A 15,332-nucleotide genomic window follows, 5' to 3' on the forward strand; every position below is an offset into this window, starting at 1 on the left:
ACTGCTAGGCGATCATTAGGAAGACATGGACGACGACCGGAGACCACCCTCCCCAGAGCCCAGCGAGCGGTCAGCTTTCCCGGATACTCCACGGTCTGCAGCAGGTCAAGCAGGCCTTGCCGGGGTATATCAGCTTATGGCACAAGTGCTGCAACAGCAACAGATGATGCAGCTGGCCGCTATGCCACCGGCAGGCACCTGCTATGAGAGGTTTCGCCGACTAAACCCTCCGACCTTTGAGGGTGGGCCTGACCCTATGGCAGCAGAAGCATGGATCCGGGAAATAGAGAAGATGTTCCGAGCTCTTCTTTTCCCCGATGAGGTGAAGGTCCGGCTGGAGGCCTCTATGCTGACAGGAAACGCCGAATACTGGTGGACGGCCATGGAGACGGCTTATGCCGTTGACGGACTTACATGGAGGGACTTCAAGAGGTTGTTTTACAACCAATATTTTCCGGATTCAGTCAACCAGTCTAAGCAGAATGAATTCTTGGCGCTGACCCAGACCGACCGGATGTCTGTTCTGGAGTATGCCAATAAATTCAACGAGCTGGGACGATTTTGCCCCCAGTTCATGGAGGAGGAGAGAAGTCAGGTGAACCGGTTTGAACAGGGATTGAGGTACGGGATTTGATCCCGAATATCCTCCCATCTGTTCTCAAGCTACAAGGATGTACTGGACCGAGCCTTGAAGGTTGAGGCTGACCTGATACGGTCCGGGAGGGAGAGAGAAGACATGAAGAGGACCCGATCGTCGGGAGCTCAGAGTAGTGGATCCGGGGGCAGCAAGGGGTCGGAGCCCAAGAAGAAACAGAACAGAAGCTGCCCCACCTGCGATAGGAACCATGGCGGACCCTGCTTAAGGAAGACCGGAGCTTGTTTCTCTTGCGGGCAGACAGGACACATCGCCCGCGACTGCCCGAGTCGAGAGAAGGACGAGCCCAGACACACTGCACCAGACGACCAGAGATCGAGGGGTAACCCTCGAGTTTTCGCACTGACTCGACAGGATGCCAGTGCTAGCGATCAGGTGGTGACAGGTACACTTCTGGTCAACTCGGTTCCTGCCCTCATTCTATTTGATTCTGGTTCTACGCATTCTTTCGTGTCAGTTAGCTTTTCCAGACAATTACTTAGCACATCTGAGAAATTAGTGGAACCATGGCATGTTGCTACACCCCTTCAGAAAACCGCAATTGTTGACACTAAATATAAAGATTGCATAATTCAGATAAGGGAAAGAGAATTAGAGACAAATCTTTTACAGCTTGACATGCAAGACTTTGATATTATCTTGGGCATGGACTGGATGTCACAGTATCACGCCCACATTGATTGTTACCACAAGAGGGTGGTATTTCGGATACCTGGGGAGCAAGAATTTTTTCTTTCAGGGCGACATACCCCTTCAGGGTGCTCCTACATTGCACTTCATTTCTGCTTTGAAAGCTGGAAAGGCTCTGAAAAAGGGGCGTATGGCCTATCTGGCCTGTGTAAAGAATGCTCAGAAAGAGATCAAAACTGGAGGATATTCCAGTAGTCAGAGAATATCTGGATGTTTTTCCGGAGGAATTACCGGGATTACCCTCAGACCGAGAGATCGAATTTGCTATCGACCTCGCACCAGGAGAGGGGCCAGTCCCCAAGGCTCCTGATTAAGCAAAGGCTTCAGGCTGCCCAAGACAGACAGAAAAGATGGGCTGACAGAGGAAGAAGGGCCTTGGAATTTTTGGAGGGAAACTTTGCCTACCTGAAAATATTCTTTTCAAGGGTGTTGCCCGATTTGGGCGATACGGCAAAATGAGTCCTCGCTACATCGGTCCACTTGAGGTGTGACTAATTTCGAGGACGAAATTTATTTAAGGGGGGAAGGATGTAATGTCCGGGCCCAATACAGACTAGGCCCAATACTGTAGGGCCCAGTTTGAGGGTATTGGGCCAGGATGCAGGGTTAGCAGGCCCAGAAAGAATAGGCTCCCATCTTCCCCGAGGGCTGAAAAGACAGGATCACAGATGGCTAACGGAGAGACCCCCACAGGCATGCACAACCGGAGCCCGCCACCTCCCTCCTCCTCGGCAGCTGGGCCTCGACCTGGCCTGAAGAGGGGGGGGTAGCTGGTGGCTCCCGAAGCCCTGAGCAAGGAGAGGATGCCACCTCTCCTTGGGGTCAAATCACAAGCTTAGTTTTTATAGACCTAAGCCCTGCTAACCCTAATCTTGGATATACCCTCTTAAGCTTCTAACCCTCTGATATTCGGTACCAGAGAGCTAGATCCTGGAGCTGGAGGTGGAAGGTGCCCCGCAGCCCCAAGAGAGGAGGAGAAAGGGTGAAGAGAGGAGGGAGTGAAGAGTCGGGAAGGTTCTGGAAAAGAGAAGAAAAAGAAAAGAAAAGAGGAAAAAAGAAAAAGAAAAAGAAAAAAAAAGGGAAAAGAAAAAGAAAAGAAGAAGAAAAAAAAAAAAGAGAGAAGAGCCCCTTAACGGGTCCGGCCTAACGGGACGGATCGGAGTTCGGATCCGAAACCCGTTAAGCTCAATAATAAGAAATTGGTTTAGCCAATTGAACCTGAACCCGAGCCCAATCAGATTGGGCTAAGTCTGGACGAGCCCAAACTGCAAATTGGGTCAAATCTGAACCGAATTAAGCCCAAATTAAATTGGGTCCGAATCCAATTAAGCTGAGTTGGTCTCAGCGGACCTAATTGATTGTAAATTAGGCCCAATTCAAGCCCAATTCAACTGACAGAAGGTCGAATTGACCTTGGGCTAATCCTGACTCAGGCTCAAATGAGCCACATTGACCAAATCAGAGGATCCAATTGGCTAGAAAAGGTTGGACCCAATTATAAACAAGGCCCAATCCTTTAATTAAAAACCCAATCAACCCATGTGGACCCAATTTGGTTTTAAATCGAACCCTAAAGGCTTCAAATTGGACTTGGGCTAAATCCTTGGATAGGACCCAAGCAAGTAAGTTCATAGTATGATGAACTAAGAGATTTTATAATAAATAAATGGGGAATAATGTAAACCCTATGATGTTGTTTTAGGTGATTAAGGATTTGTCACCTGGACTTGAGCAATTTGGAAAGCGAATTGATGTAAGTAATCTGTCTTAATCTTATCGTAGATCTTGTATTACGTTTTATAAGATGAACCAGTGTTTTTCATACAATTTGAATTGTATACATGATTTGTGAAGAAAGTAAGTAACCTGTCCAAATCCTGTTATGGATCATGCCATGTTATTAATGTTTCCCAAGCATTTATATATGTTTCATGCATGATATGTTACAATGCATAAGTAACTTGCATGATCCCAGAAGCTATGGCTATGTATGCGACATGATGATACTGATATTTTAATCATGCATGTAAGTTTATAAAGTCCTAGCTAGCCCAGAGGCACTATAATGGGCTCAAAGATGCTACTGAGAATGACTGAGCCGCCAGTGACTGAATAGTAACTGAGCTTGCCCCGCCAGTGGCTGAGTAGTAACTGAGCTGCCCCGCCAGTGGCTGAATAGTAACTGAGCCTGCCCCGCCAGTGGCTGAATAGTAATTGGGCCTGCCCCGCCAGTGGCTGAATAGTAACTGAGCTTGCCCCGCCAGTGGCTGAATAGTAACTGAGCCTGCCCCGCCAGTGGCTGAATAGTAACTGAGCTGGCCCCGCCAGTGGTCGAGTCTGACTTTGCAGTAGCATCCGAGAGAAAAAGGACCACGGCATGCCGGGGGCACGGTTTCATATGCATAATTTTATGAAAATTTTTGTGATTTGCACTACTGCTTTGTTTAAATTGCATACATGTTATGCCATGATGATTATTAGATAAACATGCATGTCAGCTTCTCAAACCCTAATTTACATGTTTAGCCTACTGGTTGATCCGGTAGGATTATGCAGGATTAGCTCACATCTGTTTATGCTTCGTTTTCTTTCAGATCCTCACCAGTGATCGCCATCAGATATGTTTTTATTTTGTTACAGAGCTTCGTTATTTTTGGAGAAGCTTATATACTTTTGTACATTTGAATAGCATAGAAGTTTTGTATTTTTGGTTTCAAACTTCAAGGTTGTACTGCAAAACTTTTAACATATATATAAGTTTGAATCCTTTTGGCTATCTGTTACCTCTGTATGAGGCTGCGTGCTACTGTGGGCGATAGTCGGCAATAGCACGGCCGTGTCACGGATCCGAGTCCGGGGCGTGACATCTCTGCTCTCATCCTTGCATTAATTTATTGGAGACACTATGTTGATGATGATTTGTGCAAGCAAATGGAGCATATATGCAAACTAGCTAGGTGTCCAAGACCAATCGTCGTTTTCTTTGAGCAACAAGATTTTTCATCTGAAAATCCTTGCTATATATGCTTTAGAGTTGTTCATGGGAAATTATAACTATTCATTAATTTTCGCCTTCTAATCTAGTACGAGAACAATCTTGATTAGTCATGGGGCATCAAAATGAATAGCCAAATGGCTCTCCACCTAGCCACAAAATGTGAAAAATAGAAACTTACACTGAACCCATGCATATGCTTTCAATTTTTCTTTCATTTTCTAATCTATTGTGATTGCATGCAAAAGAGGGATGGTTGCATATTAATTAATTTTCTTTTATTTCTTTTGTTTTTCCAGTTTATCTTCGTTTTTACACTTATTAAAGAATTTTAATGGATTTCCCTTTTGTTTGGAATGAAATATACTTGTGTTTTGTATTCTTTTGAGTTATGGGCCACTTGATGATCGGAGGAGCTTAAGCTGCAAAACGGATCTTAAGGCCCATGATATTTTTATGGGCCTCCCCCCCTACTTGTTATGGACCACACGATGAAATAATATAGGAGCTAGAGAAGGAGATTAAGATGCAAAATGGATCATAAGAGGGGCTATCGTATTTGTTTGGGGTTCTCATACCTTTCACTTCAAAAGGGATTGTTGGTCATATGGATGAGATGGTGCTGCTGATTTATTGTTATTTATCTATATATCATTTGTTTGTTATTATAGTATTTTTCTTTGCTGTGACTTATTGAAATAGGATGTATTTGCAAATGGGTGAAAAATAAAGACCTTAGATCGATGAATTTGATATCATATTTTTTTGAAGTAGATTCGATAAATATACTCTCCAATATGTGTTTATCTTTTTCTTCTTTCTTGATCATTAATTATATAGTGAAAATGGAGCAATGTACCTATAAGAAGAGTGAAGAAAATGACCTTGCAGGCATTTTATGCATTTGTTTTATACCATAACTGAAATACAGGGATAAAAGATGTAGTGCTTGGCACATACAATATTTATGATAGAATAATTGATGGCTATGGTTCAATTTTGTCCAATAAAAGTTTTTTTTGTTATTTCTGAACCTTGAGAAAGGCACTTCTTTCCTCTCTTTTTTTTTGTTTAGAAAAATAGGGAGGATGGATGGAAACCCTTCCCCACCTAATTTGTTATGAAAAGAATTAGAAACAAAAGTTAGTTACTTATATTATTAAGTAAGAAAAATAACTGAGAATGAGAACAAGAAAGCAAATGAGGGTAAATAGCTTGGACTTTTTCTAAGAATACTTTGTTTTTGTCTATAAGTATAAGCTGCCTCAAGACTTAAAGACTCTAAGAGCAGATATCAACACCGTAATAAGGATTTTTTTCCCTATCAAGATGCATTCTTTGGTCGTGCTCTTACCAAATTTCTACGAAGAAATCTTCTGGCATGTAATTTTATTTGCATTATTAACATTTTTATACCCTAACATTATTTTTATATTTATTATGCATTTGCGTTCAAAAAAATGTATTAATTGTAGTTCTATTTTTGCAAGAAAAACTAGCTTTTGTATCTAGATATCATCTACATTTAGATATAACAACAGCTTTTCATGCAATGATCATTTCAAATAAACTTATTAGTATTTTGTGCATCATTTAATTTTCAATACAACTATAAATTTTTCCAATCGCTACCTCACTACTAATATTTTTATTTTATGTAATTAAATCTCGCCACATAGAATGGGTTACTTGCTAGTAAATATATAAATTGTAACTTCTAGCTGATATTTGAATTTTGAGGCATATAGATGACCTCTTACTTGGATGCCGATGATGATAAATGTAGAATCAAAAATCTCATATTTAATACATGCCCATCGCTTGAGGCAATCATCAATTTGTAGTTCAAAACCCTAATATAATATTCTCGTATGAAGCAACCAAGTATCCATTTTATAGTTAACCATTGTTTTTCTTAAACGAAGTATTGCCATACACATCATACGAGAAAAGCCACCACATATATTACCTCAAACAAACACTATTTAAGATTTTCAGTATGGAGTTTTTTTGCCTTGTAAGAAACCATAGATTGATTATTCCCATACTCCATTTTGCCCATAAGCAATAAACACAAGGTGGCCACACACATGGCAACTATACACCCCATCAACTATCCCGTGGACAATGCATGCACAATTCATGGGGCCCAAATCCAATCAACATGGACCCAATGTGCTACCTTTTCTTAATCCCTACCTCTTTCGGACTTCTCAAAATAATCAAAGAAGCCACATGCCCTTCGATATGCTTTTTATCTCTTTCTTTTGATGCTTTCCTCTTGGGCCTATGTAGTCTTTAGGGAATAGTTGATGAGATAGGAAATAAGGATAGGGTAGTTCGAGTAGTTTTAAATCAAGATTTGTACTAAATGTGTGGTGTGGAGTCCTGAGAGATTTTGTATTGTGGGAACAGATGGCATTTTATCCCCTCACATTGCACCACACTTGTATGTGATGTGAGTATAGATTCTAGTATTTGGAGAATCTTTTATTCATGCCTTTTAAGGTGCACACATATCGGGTAATATTATTACAGTTCCTTGACATATTTTTGAACTAATAAAGAAAAATATTTGTCCATATGAGCTGTATTTATATGTTAAAAATTCCTATAAATACATTTAGAAACCTACATAATACTTATAAGCGTATAAGGAAACTCGAAAATTTATGATTAGGCATCTAGAGTCAATGTCATTGCCAAGTGGTTAGTAGTTGCAAAGTTAAACATGGTTGAGGTACTTGAAAATATCTTTAGTATTTTGCAGCATAACATGGAGCTATTTTTAGGTGAGTGAATTATAAAATTTATTGCTGAAGCTAAGAAGAAAATTTATAGTACATGAAAGTGCAAGTGTCTCATTCCTTTCTAGATGTTATAACGCAAGTTAAATCTCTACAGTTTCTTTGAGGAAATATATTCGAACTTTTTCTTTTGGCAAAAAGACCACCTCAAATTACAATGGATGCTTCCTAGCTTTAGACCATATCTATGTTATATATATTAGTATACACTCACATGCAATGCATGCAGGGGTAAAGTTAAATTTATTTAAAATTATTTGTTTTCTAACAAAGAAAAACAACACCATTTTATAGCAAGATCATGCAAAAGGAAGAAAAGGCAAAGCAAGAAGAAATTTAGAAATGAGATATAAGATAAATTGGATAGAGTATGATAAAGGGAGAGCAATTATTAGAGTGAGATGAAAATAAGGTTGGCAAAAAGTGATCCGACCTATCAACCTGACCCACATCCGAATTGCAATAAACAAGTGTGGGTATGGGTCAAATAGGTTTAGATCATAAACTAGTTAATCTGTCTTGAACTATTTATTTAATGGGCCGAGTTTGGGTTTCAGACTCTTAACCTGTTTAACCCATTTAATAATTGGGTCACATTGGGTTCTTCCATTTATACCCACAAGTACTTGCCTATTTTTCTCTCTTGAGTCTATTTTAAATACCACTTATCACCATATTAACCCTTAGGGTTTCAATCGCCTTCTCGAGAGTTTTGAGAGTGCCGTTTTCATTCCTAATGAACGGAGCGGCGAAAGCCCCTCTTTTCTCTCCTCTTTTTTCTCTCTCTGTCCCCTTCTCATCTTCCCTTCGCCCGATCTCCTTTTCTTCTCTCATCTCTTCCTTTCCTCTTCTATTCTGATATTCTCTTCTTCTTTGTCTTATCATATAGATGAGCAAGAATTAGAGGAACTTGAAGGATCTTGGGAGGTTAGCCTAGTCCTTTACATGATCATTGCAAGTATGGGTTTATGACATAGAAACTAAGCCCTTTTGACGATCCACTGTAAACTTTCAGAAAGAAGCAAAGAAGGGGAGAGAGTGACTATTAAGGGAGGAAAAAGCATTAGTAAGGAGAGGTTAAGGTGCAATGCTATGCTCTGCAATGTCGTTGTCTCTTCTGCTAACTTCTCCAGCAGTATGGAAACTTTACGAGTTCTGCAGCAGCTCCAGGTATTTCTTTTTTTTTGTTGTTGCCTTTTCTTGGTTGTGATGCATCGGTTGTTTAGCTCTCTTTCTTGTTTTTGCTCTTTTTTCATTCTACATCTTTGGGAGAGGGGGTGTTCCCATTGTGGTTCTTGTGTTAGGATCCTATTTTCATGAAATAATGGAAAGAAGGTTAAATCTACTGTGAAGAAATAGGTGATCTATAAAAATTAGAACCTTTTGGTTTCGATTTATATTTTCTTCATCTACTAAGGATCGGAGTGATCTAAGATTTAGAATAAGTTACAGAGCATTGGATCTATTAAAAGATGGTGTTTTGGTAGCACTAGCTCTACATTTAAGGGTTACGGTTTTGAATTTTTTCTTAGATTAGCTATCTTTCTTTTCTATTTCCTACAAATCTTTCCTTTCACTCTTAGATGGGTTTTGATATTTTTTCTCTTAATAATTCTTGAACTTTTTTTTTGGTAGTTCTTTCTTGATTGTTAAAATAATTTATTTCTTGATTACATTCTGAGTCTAGATCTTGAGATCATAATTTCTTGATTCTGAATCTAGATCTTGAGACTTATTCCTAATTTATTGGTTAATTGATACACTCTGTTTTCTTTTTATTTTGGGGTTTTGGGGATTAGATCCTAAGATCTGCTTGATTAATTTATATGAACTATTCTATTTGTTTCTCCATTTCTTTGGGTGATCGAATGAGTTTTTAAAAGTAGGATTGGCCTTCTTTAGATTAGATAATCTTTATGTATTAAAACACTGACTTCTATATTAAATAGGGTAAGCTGGTCATATCAGGTTACCTGCTTATTATACATAACAGGTTCTGATTTCATATCCTAACCTATTTAATAAATAGGTCAGATTCATATTCGTATTTTTTTTGACTTGACTTGTATTTGACCTGACTGTATATGACCCAACCTGGCACAATGGCCATCCGTGGATGAAATATTGTAATTGATAGAAATATATTTGAGGGTATTTTATTCGAGTTTTACTGTGAAAATACTTGACATAGTAAAATTTAGTGTGCCCACTAGGTTTTTGATTTTTTTCTTGAGAGCAATAGCATGCCCAGTAGTTATTATTCTATATCATAGACATGATGGCAGAGCCAAGGTCTCTAATGCAAGGGTGTGATCCATCATCCTCACATGTATGAACTTCTGAGAAAATGATATCTAATATATCATATATACGACTATATGAAAAATAAAAAGAAAATCAGGGACCATCTTTTCAAAGTTCCATACAAATTTCTCATTTGGCAAACAACCTTTCCACTTTCATTCTATGGCCCAAACTTCATGATGCTCTTGGATAAGAAAACTTTTATAAGGAGTTGCCCATGTTTTTGTCCGTTTCCTTGGCCTTAGTTCAAGATACAAAAGTAAGTAAGAAAAAAAGGTAGAAGGGTGCAGAATCTAAAGAAGATGGACCATTATTGACCCTAAAGACCATGATTAAAATTGAAGGCTAATGTGGGTCAGTCCTGATGTCACCAGCCCTGACATCATGCATGGCCATTAGAGGCACCTCTCTCTGATTAAGAGAGAGGCCATATGTGTAATGTGAGCTCTTCTAATGGAGTGTTCTTTTAATCAATCTATCTTCAAGTCCCTTACTTTTCAGATAATGAGAATACTAGTGTGATGATGTGCACTTGGGTCGATGGCTATCAAAGCATGATACAAGTTTTGACTACATGACTTTGTTGATGTTTAATTGCACCAAGCTCGATGAAGATTGTTTTTACCAATTATGGAGAGAACCAATTATATAAGGCAATGTCAAATAATAATGATATTTATTCTTTGTTTTGATGAAAGATTGTAGGCAAGTCCAAGTTTACTTATGTTTTTTTAGCTAAGAATTTATTTAATTATGTCAATATGTAGCAACCTAAGCCTATAGCGACGAATTTTCTCAGTCATAAAGTACCTCCTCCTCTCCTTTTGCGCATGCATGGCTGTTAGTATATTTTTCAAAGCAGTTCTATTGCTGAACAATGTTACAACCATAAAGCTCAATGAAGTTCGGTGCTCTTTATTCAATAACTAAATTTTATTTTTAAAAATATACCATTGTTAACTAACTAATGAGGTATGACATTCTTTATTTGATAAAATACACTTCTTTTTTTTAGAAGGACGTTGTTGTTAACTAGTCAACACACCCCAAATTATGTAGCTCTTTGGTTGATAAAGGAAAATAATTTTGGGTACATATTAGTCCACACTAGATGTTCCATAAGCCCATACAATGCTAACTTTGTAACACAATATTTACCCATCCGTTTATATACTGCACTAATATATGCAAGCTACATTCTCCTCATGTTATGTGGCAGAGAAAAGTAAATTTGGCAGCTAGATCTAGTCGCGTATTCCTATTTCATTTTATATATAATATAAATAATTATTTGACTTTTTTTGGTCTATATGGTCAAAAAATTGGCCCCCTTCTTCCAAAATATTTGCTATCAATTTTCCTAGCTTAATGCGAAGTTTTTTAATTTTGAAATCATGACAATATCCATTTTATGCATGAAGTTTTATTTTTAAAGGAGATTTATAAATCCGATAAATGAAGTTTGTTTAACTAAATAAATAACCTTGTTAAATTTAAAAATAGAAATAAATTTAAGACAATAAGGAATTCCAAAATATAATGTAATGACTTAGAATCTTACCACAAAAGGCCAGCTATAGGGTATTATTTGTCCTAAAGCCATTTTGTCCTTGAGGCCTTCCTTGCAGTGAGCCGGCCTAAGGCGAACTCACAGAGGGCCTTTTTTTTTTTCTCATTTTATCTTTGAGGCCTTTCCTGCGGTGGGCCTTCTTTGGGCCGGAGCCTTAGGCGACCTCCTCAGTCACCCAAGGGCTGGGCCGGCCCTAAAAATATCCTTACACACCCCCTCCTACTTTTTTTTTATATAAAAAAATACAAACTTTGGTATTGAGATTTCTGGTCTATGTTTCTCGTATGTTCATGCGAGATCATCTCCATGCTATTCTCTTCACTGCTTCCCAAAAATGGATGAAAGCAGTTGTGAGGACTTTCTTTTTTCGGTAAATGATTTTTCTTTCCATAAGTAATACTAAGATTGGTAAGCTAGATTCCATAGTGTTGTTTGTAGGAAATAATTAGAGATGGGGATGATTTGAACCCATATTAGATAGCAGTAAGCCAATTGCTTTCCCTAAGCTTGCATCCTCCTTATTTCATCTTTTTTACTACAGAGTCGAATTGAGTCCTTGAGATTGTGCTAGCACAAAATGTCATCCTTAGAAAAGTCGATGGGTCTTAAGCTTCAAGTGCTGTAAAAAATAAGCATTGACAATTCCAAGTTTAACCATTACTTAATGCTCTAGGGAAAAAGGATCCTGTCTAAAGGCGTTGTCGCACAAAATGAGCCCATAGTCAGGCCCAAGCTCCTGAGCCTAGCCCTAGGTTCTTAGCATATGGGCTAAACCAAGCCAATTTCCTGTTTAGACTGGACCTAGTTACGGGCCGGACGGCCTACCCAACCAGCTTGGTCCACTCAAGCCCGAAGCATGGACTCGGTCCAAATGTTTATGCTCCTGCCAGGCTGGGTTGGACCTTGAAAATAGGCTCATTTCATAATCTATCTAGGCTTGGGCTTGAGATTTCAGGCCTGGTTCATGCTTGGCTAGACACAAATTTTTATTTTTCTTTTAGATTGGTTGCTTAAATTTGATGTGTTTGTGGACTTAATGAATAATGTCATTGATATGTAAAATTGTTAGGATAATAGATGGTCGTTGGCAATACTTAATTATTCAATTTAGCATTCTACAAATAGTTTTACTATTTTTAGGAAAAATAAAAAGGGCCAGGAAGTCTGAGGCCCGGCCCAAAGCTCGATTAAGAGCCATGCTCGATCGCCTCAGCCTAAGAAAATTGTGTTGATCTTTGAGCAAGGCTCGATTCGAGCCTAGCCTAGCCCCACTCATGAGCAAGTCTAGCTACCTCAGACTTCATTCTCATATCAAGTTTATCTCTATTAAGTTTCATTAAGAAACCAAATAATTAAATTTTTAGATCAATCTAGTAGTAATGCCCAAAGCAAATATGCTTTAACATCGTTGTTGTTCAAGAGGCATTAAAATTTACGAGTATCAAAGAAATTTATCCCTCGACCACTCATTTTTGAATTTAGAGCATGGGTAAGCCCATTTGCATCATTTGCCATGCGCAAAAGACATACATGAATTGCATCTTTATCTTATTTAAGTGAAAACTCTTGTTTTGTAGCCAATATAAATCATGCCTTTGGTCCATAGTATATACATGTTTTTGTAAGTTATTATGAGAATATCAGATCTCAACATTCATCCTTGTGAAGGAATCAAATTTCTAGTGATTTGCTGGAATGAGATATAGACAACAACTAGCCCATTAATCAATTACCCATTGATCTTAACCAAACTGTTTGATTGGAGGATGCACCTTCTTTTATTATTGAATCAGTTTCTAGAAGATATTGTAATAAGTTCCACAGATTAACATTTTTATTCCCTTATTGGAGGAAGGCTTTCCAACCAGTCATCGTATTCTTGTACACATGCATGCAGTCAATCACCAATATACGATGAAGTCAAGATATTAGACATTGAGACATGAGTTCGCAGAGAGTAAACATTGCCATTAGGCAAAGCTTGAAAGTAAAATTTTTTATCCAAAAATGAAGAAATTTTATATACACCATTTAGACAAATACAGAGGCCCACATCACCTAGATAATGGTGGTTTACAACATCTTATTTTTTATTTTATACAAAAAACAATTGATAGATGATTATTTGAATAAAGTAGATGTTTTACATATTACTTTGTCCCACCATCTTTGCATCTTCTACTTGGATGTAGATGCTTCAAACCAACGCCACCATGGACAAGCTCATGAATTGTGGATAGAAACAAGGCATCTGGAGAAGGGAAAGAAAAAATTGGTAGTTAGAGAACATGAAGAATATTTCAAATTCTCGTAGTAGAGTTTATCTAGCTTCGACTTAAAGTGACAATTTCAATTAGAATAAACAAAAAGTTTTATATGTAACAAGAGGGAAATCCTACCCCTTAAAAGTCTAGAATTATATTACAAGGAAAACCTTTTGGCTCCTTTAGATGCCTAAAAATATAATATTTTACACCTACCACTTGCATCTGGAAATGAGAAGACTGTACAATACTTTGAGTTCCATCTTACTCTCTTAAAATTTATATTAAGAATTAAATTTCCTTTAGAAATTGTAATAGAATAAAATTTTGGATTAAAATTATTATATTAAAATTACGAGAAAAGAATTTGAAGCATGCTTACCATCCCTACAATAGGGGTGTAAGAAGTTGGGATCAAGACTCTGAGCCTTATGAGATATTGCTATATTACTACTGCCAGTGGCATTGTAGTCATCACCAGGATTAGGATCAGTTGATGTTCTATTCTCTGTACTAATACTTTAAATGGAGAAGAAGGATATGTGGAACTATTAGCTATGGAGCTCTATGAAGCATGCCTCAAATGGACGTCCAATTTATAGCCTGACATAACTCCAGATACATAGCATCCTGTGTAGGAGAATCTAATATGATAGCTTTGCAAATAAATTCTTGTAGTAGTCATCCTTCTAGAAAAAAATTGAATTTAGGATATTATCCCATTGCAAAATAACTTCTTGCCATGGTCACCTTCAAAAAAAAAAATGGTTTTAGGATATGATAGCATTGCAAAATAAATTCTTGCCATGGTCACATTCCAAAAATATATTGAATTTAAGATACAATATCTTTGCAAATAAATTCTTTCCATGATCTCCCTTCAAAAATTCAATTAGCTATCTTGTATTCATCCACAGAAAATTAGCCATCTTTTATTCACCCACAGAAAATTAGCCATCTTTGATTCTTCCCTCTTGGGCTTATATGTTCTTTAAGGAATGACTGATGAGATAGGCGACAAGGGCTGGATAGTTGGAGAGAAATTTTAAATCAAGGCTCATACCAATATGCCATGTGGAATCCCAAGGAGACCTTGCATAGTTGCTTCATAGGAACACATGGCATCGTATCCCCACATGTTCCACCATCCTTATATGTCAAGTTAGCACCAAATTATAGGGTTTGGAGAATTTTTCTATCAATACCTTTTAAGAAACAAACATACTTTAGCATATTTTTGGACCCATAAAGGAACAAATTTATTTGTATGAGCTGGATTTATGTGTTAAATATGTTGATAGATATATTTACAAACTATTGTTATACTTTTGGATGGTATTTTGATCTAAAAAAATCATAGAACTCGATGTGGACTTACGAGTATTTAAGAGAATCACCGAGCTCAATATGGATCACTTTGCCTACTCTGAGTATTTAAAGGGATTACCAAACTCCATATGGATCACTTTGCCCACTCCGAATATTCAAAGGAATCACCAAACTTGATATGGAATACTTTGGCCACTACGAATATTTAGTAGGGTCACCAAATTCTATGCTTAACACTTTGGCCGCTATAAGTATTCAGAAAGATCACCAGACTCGATTTGAACCATTTTGGCCACTATAAATATCTAAAAGAATCACCATACTCGATTTGGAATACTTTGACTACTATGAATATGGCTAGACAGGGTTTAGAAGTAAGATTCGCCACATCAGAAGGTCAAGTAGCAGGCCAAATTTTAAGAAGCTATACTTTGGTCATACGATGCCTGATTGAGATTATCTTTTTTTAAAAAAAATTTGGTACATTTTCGAGATCTACAACATTGGACCAATCTCCTAGAAGGTTGAACCGGACCAAAATTCTATTCTTTAGGTTTCAAAATGGGCCCATCAAACATAAAGTTTTTTTGGGATAAACCTTTGATCAGGCATAGCACTCAATTCGAGAAGAATCAGACGTAGCAACAGAAGGCAGAGTTGATGTAGAAATCGAGATCAAGCTCAACTTTTTTAGCTTTTTGCAGAAGATTTCTACTAG

The 15,332-nt window shown here is 37.7% G+C and overlaps 1 long non-coding RNA gene across 1 annotated transcript in view; it reads left to right on the forward strand.

The window, feature by feature from the left end:
* The first annotated feature begins 7,455 nt into the window (after nt 1–7,455).
* LOC149753110 (uncharacterized) overlaps nt 7,456–15,332 on the forward strand; it is a 33,975-nt gene continuing 26,098 nt past the window's right edge. The window contains exon 1 of the long non-coding RNA XR_016395872.1: nt 7,456–8,317. This is a non-coding gene — a long non-coding RNA (uncharacterized LOC149753110). The remainder of the gene's footprint in view (nt 8,318–15,332) is intronic.

Source organism: Phoenix dactylifera, chromosome 7 (assembly GCF_051530095.1).
Source record: "Phoenix dactylifera cultivar Ajwa chromosome 7, Ajwa_hap1_PhDact_Kaust_v1.1, whole genome shotgun sequence".
NCBI classification, from domain to species: Eukaryota; Viridiplantae; Streptophyta; class Magnoliopsida; order Arecales; family Arecaceae; genus Phoenix; species Phoenix dactylifera.